The following is a 7,456-nucleotide window of genomic DNA, read 5'->3' as shown; positions in this document are numbered from 1 at the left end:
TGAGGTGGTATAATCTGTTGAGAGGAGAAACAAAGAAGAATTAGGGGAAAAGATGAGAGGATGATCTGTAAGTGGCAATGAGAAACAAGAGCATCGCCTACTCTACCTCGAAGCCTGGTCCTGTGAAGGCTGTGAGAGAAAATAGCCACCAGCTGTGCATGACGATTAGGAAGACAAAAGCCCAGGGTTCTAGCAATTCTTGTGGCACCTGAAATAAACTAGAAAAAAACAAGATAATATGAACTCTAGTGGATTCAATGAGGAGCCCTGGTGGTACAATGGTTAAGAGCTCAGCTTCTAACTGGAAGGTCAGCAGTTTGAATCCACTAGCCACACCTTGGAAACCCTACCTGGCATTTCTACTCTGTCCTATATGGTCGCTATGAGTCGGAACCAACTCTACAATATTGGGCTTGGCTTTTTGTTTTTAGTGGATTCAATGTAGAGATTGACGATTGAGGTAGGAAGAGTGGAGGTCTTTCAAAGGGAGAGCAAATTTCTGGAGTTCTCTCTTGACTTCTGCTTCTGAAAGTGGGGAAAACAGGAAAGGCACATATATATTTCAGGCAGTCTGTTGCCCACCTGACCCATGTTAATTGGGTCAATATGTACTCATCACATTGTACATTTACTAATAAATTGAAGTAAAATAAATTCTGGACTCTGTTAAAAATGTCATTATTACCTGTATTCAGACCTTGACTAGGCTTCTTAATCTGGATAAACTGAAGTAATAATTTCTAAAATAAAATCTATGGAAACTGAACCAAATGTTTGCTGTGTTTGTGGTACATAGATATTCATAACTACTGTATGTCATTATAATTTGACCTTTGGTGTTATGAAGTGTCCTTTTTTGTCTTTTATACTGCTCTTTGGCCTGAAATCTAAGTGTATAATATAAGAATTGAAACCACGGAGTTCTTATTATCTTTATTTGTCTGCTAAACCTTTGTCCAACCCCTTTTAGCCTTTTTGTATCATCTTGTTTTACATGTCTCTTTTGAGAATTAGATTTTGTATGTAGCCAATCAGAAGATATTTCTTTCAATAATGGTGATTGTAGCCAATCTGAAAATATTTCTTTCAATTTATTGACATGATTAATATGTTTTATTTGAAATTCATCATATTAATTACATATGTTATATTTACACTACAAATTATGTTTTATGCTGTATTTATCACAAGGGTTCTCCTTTTTGGGCATTTAGAAAGGTATAGTATTTTGTTTTATTGCGTATCTCTATACCATTATCTTTCATGATATCCTTGGAAAAGGGTTAACAAACTTTTTTCTATAAAGGCAGATGGTAAATATTTTTGGCTTGGTTAACACAGCCTCTGTAACAAATGCAGAACTTATGCAAATACAGATCAAACACAGAGATAATAAAGAAACATATAAGGCAAATACTGATGAGAAAATGAAAATAGACTAAAATTCAAGTTATCCATTACCTTAACTCACTGGTCCGCTTTCTTCTTTATACTGTTGTTGTCGTTAGTTGCCTTTGAGTCAAAGGAGCTTACCCAGGAATGGGCTTAGCAAGCAACCAGTATTTACATAACTATTAGAAACATGCTAGAAAGATTACAGCATAAAATAGGTGAAAATTGGAGTACATACTTCTCTGTTATACTGAATAAACTGAAGTAAATATCCTCTCTATAAAACAAGGTAGCAAAGTGAGATACAATGTCTCAAGGACAAATAAGACAATGGAAAGAAATGAAAAGCTATGTGGCAGAATGCAGTAAATATGTAAAGAAGAAAAATGATCCCATCACAAAAATAAAGGTTATATTGGAAATAGATTAACCACTTCACCACCAGGGCTCCTAAAGACCCTATATACACCTAAAAAGAAGTTAGGGACATAAAAAGAGAGAGTTAAGAAAATCTAGTAAAGTGAAATGAAAAGGAAAATGAATAAAAATGGTTTTGAAAGAAAATAATAACAATGTCTGACAGAAAAAGATGATATATATGCATTTTTGTTGACACATAAAGAAATGGGAGCAAATAGAGTTGGATGAATGTAAGCAGAAACAAAGAGAAAAGATTTTCAAAGACACAATTTAAGAAAACTTGCATGTAGTACAGGAAAATTTGAATCTGCATGCAAAAGCAACAATTTATGGTCAGGGAAAAAAATGATGCGAGTCAATTACTACAAGTATAATTCAAAAAAAAAAGTTATCCTTGTGTTTATAAATTGGAATAAAAAAAGACTATCTTCAGAGTCAGGCCATAATGACATGGAAAGACAGAAAATGAAGAAGCATTGTTTCAAAATCACTGGGAAAGTAAAGTGTGATTTAAGAATTTAGACCAAGCTAAACTCTTATTCAAGCATGAAGGCAACAGAGAAATTTATAAACCAAAAAGCAAAAACAAACCATGATCCTAATAAGCCAATTTAGAGGACAAGTTTTAGCAAAGAAATGAATGGGGTAGCTTGGCAAAGCTGTTGTTGTTAGATGCCATCGAGTTGGTTCCTACTCATAGTGACCCCATGTACAACAGAGAAAAACCCTGCCATCCTCACAACTGTTAATATGTTTGAGCCCATTGTTGCAGCCACTGTGTCAATCCATCTCATTGAGGCTCTTCCTCTTTTTTTCTGACCCTTTACTTTATCAAGCATCATGCCCTTCTCTAGGGACTGGGCCCCTCTGATTACATGTCCAAAGTACATGAGATAAAGTCTTGCCATCCTCACCTCTGAGGAGTATTCTGGCTCTACTTCCAAGACAGATTTGTTCATCCTTTTGGCAGCTTGTGGTATATTCAATATTTTTGTCCAACATCACAATTCAAGTCATCAATTCTTCTTCAGTTTTCTCTTCCTTATTCCTTGTGCAGCTTTCACATGCATATGAAGTGATTGAAAATGCCATGGCTTGGGTTAGGAGTACCTTAGTTCTCAAGGTGACATTTTGCTTTTTTAACACTTTAAAGAGGTCTTTTGCAGCAGATTTGCCCAATACAATAGATTGTTTGATTTCTCAACTGCTGCTTCCATGGGCATTAACTGTGGATCCAAGTAAAATGAAATCCTTGACAACTTCAATAAAGCTAGTGAGTTTAAAACCTTTGTAAATGCCAATTAATTTACACAAGTGTGGCAATTAACGTGACAGAATGTGGAATGAAAAAATAATGTTACACTTCATACCGATATAAAAAATAAAAACAAGAGCTGAAAAAATCCAAAAGTCTGAGGCTGTGAAGAAGGTGAAGGATGGAGTGAGGCTGTTGAGGAGGTCGAGACAGGAAAAAGAAGACAGAGTCCTAACACAGTGGTTAATTTTAAGCAGGGTGCTGGTGTCAGGCCTTTTTTGATTGGAAGCCTTACTCTGCCACTTATTAGCTCCGTGACTTTGGAAAAGTTGTTTAATTTACCTTGTCTCCTAATCCACATCTTCACATCTTCATAAAGTTCTATCACAGAGTTCCTATGTCGTGTGGTTGTTAAGAGCATAGACGAAATGTGTCGAGTACTTACAAAGGTGCTTGGCACATGCTAATCACTGGACAAGTACTCTTTAAATATTTAAGGTAGCATTTAAGAGCTCAGCCTAACTCAGACTGCCTAAGTTGAAATCTCTTTCAAAAGTCCATGGCTTGAGAATAAACTTAAAAATTTCAAATTTTCCTTCTTGTACTCACATAGATACTCTGAACAGGAAAAAGACTTGAATTTCCCTTTATATTATTCCCAATTTAGAATAAAGACACGGCCAAAAATCTTTCTTAAGCTGTCTATCTGTACAAGGGTTTTTTTGGTTTGTTTGTTTAAAATTTAAATCTTTATGATGTCTTTACATTATCCATCAGATACTGTCTTGTATTATCCTGACCCCTCTCCTTTACATTATTTGCTACATCTTTCAATATCATTAAAAGTTTCCCTGCATGTGCTATAATTTATTTTACCAATACCCTGTTTTGAGACCTTCGATTTTTATTTCATTGTCTCTTTGCCTTTGTAAAGAATGTTGTGATAAATACTCTTTTAGTGATGATATGTATGGAACCCTGGTGGCACAGTGGTTAAAGAACTTGGCTGCTAACCAAAAGGCTGGCAATTTGAATCCACCAGCCACTCCTTGGAAACCCGTCTGGACAGACCTACTCTCTCCTATAGGTTCGCTATGAGTCAGAATCAACTTCACAGCAATGGGGTAATGAAAATATGTTTAAGCTCATCCATTCTTAATTCCTCTGAATAAATTCTTAGCTGTAGAGTTATTCACTGAAGCTGATATTAGGATGTAGGCAGGGTTTTCTGGCAAGTGGCCCACCTGGGCTGGGATATGTTAACTAGCGAGCACATGCAGCAGCTTTCTAACATGGCTTCAAGATGGCTCCCGGCCCGGGGGCTTCTGGGATTTGTAGCAGGACTTATTATGGGATGTCACACCAGCACAATCCCTCCCGTAGTGCCAGTTCAATTCCTGTCTCGGGTATTTGCATCAGGCAGATGTCATCCGTCAGTCACCTTGTGGATATCTAAGCATGCTCCGGGGACCAGATCGGGTTGGTCCTTCTGAAAAACATCTTAAAAGGGAGTAGACGGTTTGTTTCCCGATGGCACATTCCAGGATGGGGGTTTTATGTCATTAGCCAACCACATAGTATTGTAAGTAAGTTGCAAGTTGCAGGTGTTGCAGGGTTCCCTCCCTGTTTCTTCCTTATCTCAACTGCTGTTGAGCCTATTCTGACTCATAGCTACCGTATAGGACAGAGTAGAACTGCCCCACAGGGTTTCCAAGGAGTGCCTGGGGAATTCAGACTGCTAACTTTTTGGTTAGTGGCCATAGCTCTTAACCACTACGCCACCAAGGTTTCCTTCAGCACTGAGAGTTCCTGTTTATACCTCTGCCAACAACCAATAAAAGCATCTATTTTAGTCACTCTCAGTTTTCAGGTTAAAATGCTACCTTACTGCTTGATTTTGCATATAATCCCTTACTATTGAGACATATAGTAACTGTTAGACACAGAATTTAAGAGTCAAATTTCTACATTCAAATTTTGGATTTGCCAATTCCTGGCAACGTGTCTTTATGAAGTTAATCTCTCTTAGACTTAGCTTCTTCATCTGTGAAATAAAGAAAATGGCAGACAGTATCTTCTAGTTTTTTTAAAGGGTTTAATTGATATATTGCATGTAGAGTTGCTTGAACATGGTATATGACTAGTAACTGGTAGCTAATGTTAGTGATTTATAGGTAAAGGGCGTCTTCAGGTTTTTGTTTTTTTTTTTTTAATTGAGGTATTTGTTATTATTCTTCTCTGTGTTTTTATCAGTGGAAAGGCTGTTATATGCAAAAGTGCCTCCAGGAAATTGGCCTACCCCCTGCCAGCTTTCAGTTTGCCATGACTTTCCGGTCCAGCAGTTTCCAGAATAGCTGCTTTGGAAAGCTACTGATCCTCACTGCCAAATAGTGGTTAATTGCTGTTTCCACATCTACGCAAGCCTACCCTTTCCTCCCATCCTCACAAGGCCACAATCTCTGATTCCTTCCTATAATTCTGCTTTCTGTCAGAGGGCAATTATGAGTCTGGCGTTGCTGTCTTCCTTCTATCGGATCCCATCTGTGCTGTATCTAAAAGAAGTTAATTCAGATTCCTGGCAAGTATGCATTATAATTCCCAAGTTTATAGTACTGATATAGGTGTCTCTCTTCTAGGGTTATTTCATAAAGAACTTGTTTCATGTCATTACTTTACCCCAAAGTTTGTCCAAGATACATATTTCAGACTCTCAGTGTTTATAAATAAGAACGCTGTCAATGTGTTTTTGTGGCTTTTTCCCCCAAGGGAAATAATTCCTTTGACATGAATTCTTCAGATGTTCTTGGCTAGCTTCCAGGTATTTAGAAATAAATAGATGAATAAACACTAGAGCTTATTTAATTTCATGTCATGTGTAAATCCCACTTATTGTCTGTTTAACTGAACACTATATTGAACATAAATCTTTTAGTACTTTGTTTTTCTTTATCAGAGCTAAAAAAAAAAAAAAAAGTCCTCTTGTTAGGGATTTAGTCTTCTACCCCTGAATTACCATCCTACTGAGGGAATGGCACATTATGGAACATAATGTGATTTACAACAAATTTGTAATTAAGATCTGTTGCTCTGTCTTTATGTGATTAATGAGAGACAAAAGTTTCATTTTTGTTTTTTTTTTTTTTACAATTAAAAATTTATTTATAAAAATCTAACTCACCACTCCGTAAAGGGTCACCAAGTGTTTATGACAAAAGAAGTAAATGCCGTGGGATTAGAAAGACTCAGGAGACCTTTAGTTCTCAGAGAACTCTGATTCAGAACTCCCAGAAATGAGGCAGAGATGATAGATGCAATGTTTTAAAGTGTAAAAAAAAAAAACAAGGTCATCTGATGAAAACCCAGGGGAGGCCCAGAAAATAGCATTACCAGTTATAAGAGAAAAATGAGATCATTCTAATTAAATTTCACCACTTTTTTTCTTATTCAAATATTATGATTTTTAAATAAATACTATTAATACTTCCTACTTAGCTCTACTTTGTTTACTTCTTTTATTTTTTAGAAACTGAATGGGCTTTACATAAAAGGAAAAAAGAACATGTTTTAAGGAAAGAAAAAAAAGGAAGCTTCAAGAAAAAACATATACATAAGAAATATATTTGTTTTGGCATCTCTAAACCAAACCCAAAAAAACAAACCCACTGCCATTTAGTTGATTTCAATCCATAGCAACCCTAGAGGACAGAGAAGAACTCCCCCATAGGGTTTCCAATGTGTGGCTGGTGGCTTTGAACTGCTGACATTTTGGTTAACAGTCTTATCACTTAACCACTGAGCCCTTGGCATCTCTAGGACCCCCAAATTGCTTCATAAAGCCCTGTTTACAAATCAAAGGGTTTGTCAAAACTAATCCTTTACCATGATGCATCTATGTCAGAATGGAGCAAACAAAAGCTACTGTCTCTGTTACCCAATATTTTTAATTTTGTTATTTCGTTTTGTTTCTATCCTGGGCTTGTAGAAACATATAATAACTAAGTGTAGGTTCTCTACTGAAGAGGAAGATTTATTATAAGTGTATTTTGGCATCATTTGTAGTTCCTCTTACTATGAATTTTTCAACTGAATGGAAAACATTCCATCTTTGTTCTATCACCCAAAACACTTGGACTATTAGTAAACTCTCCCCTTTTATTTCTTTGTTAATAAATTAATTAACACACTATACTACCTTACTACCTAAGTGTGGTTTGTTGGACATTTGCAGTAAGTAGCATTACCCAGGAGCTTTTAAAATGTGGGCTCGCGGGCCCTATCCCTGATTTCCCGAATCAAAATCTGCATTTTACATTGATCCCTGGATGATCAAATGAATATTAAATTTAGGAAAGTGTGACTAATATCTACTTATCAACCATTTTCTCTTTA

This window comes from Loxodonta africana, chromosome 20, assembly GCF_030014295.1.
Source record: "Loxodonta africana isolate mLoxAfr1 chromosome 20, mLoxAfr1.hap2, whole genome shotgun sequence".
Classification (NCBI taxonomy): domain Eukaryota; kingdom Metazoa; phylum Chordata; class Mammalia; order Proboscidea; family Elephantidae; genus Loxodonta; species Loxodonta africana.
Note: the sequence above shows the minus strand (reverse complement) of the source record.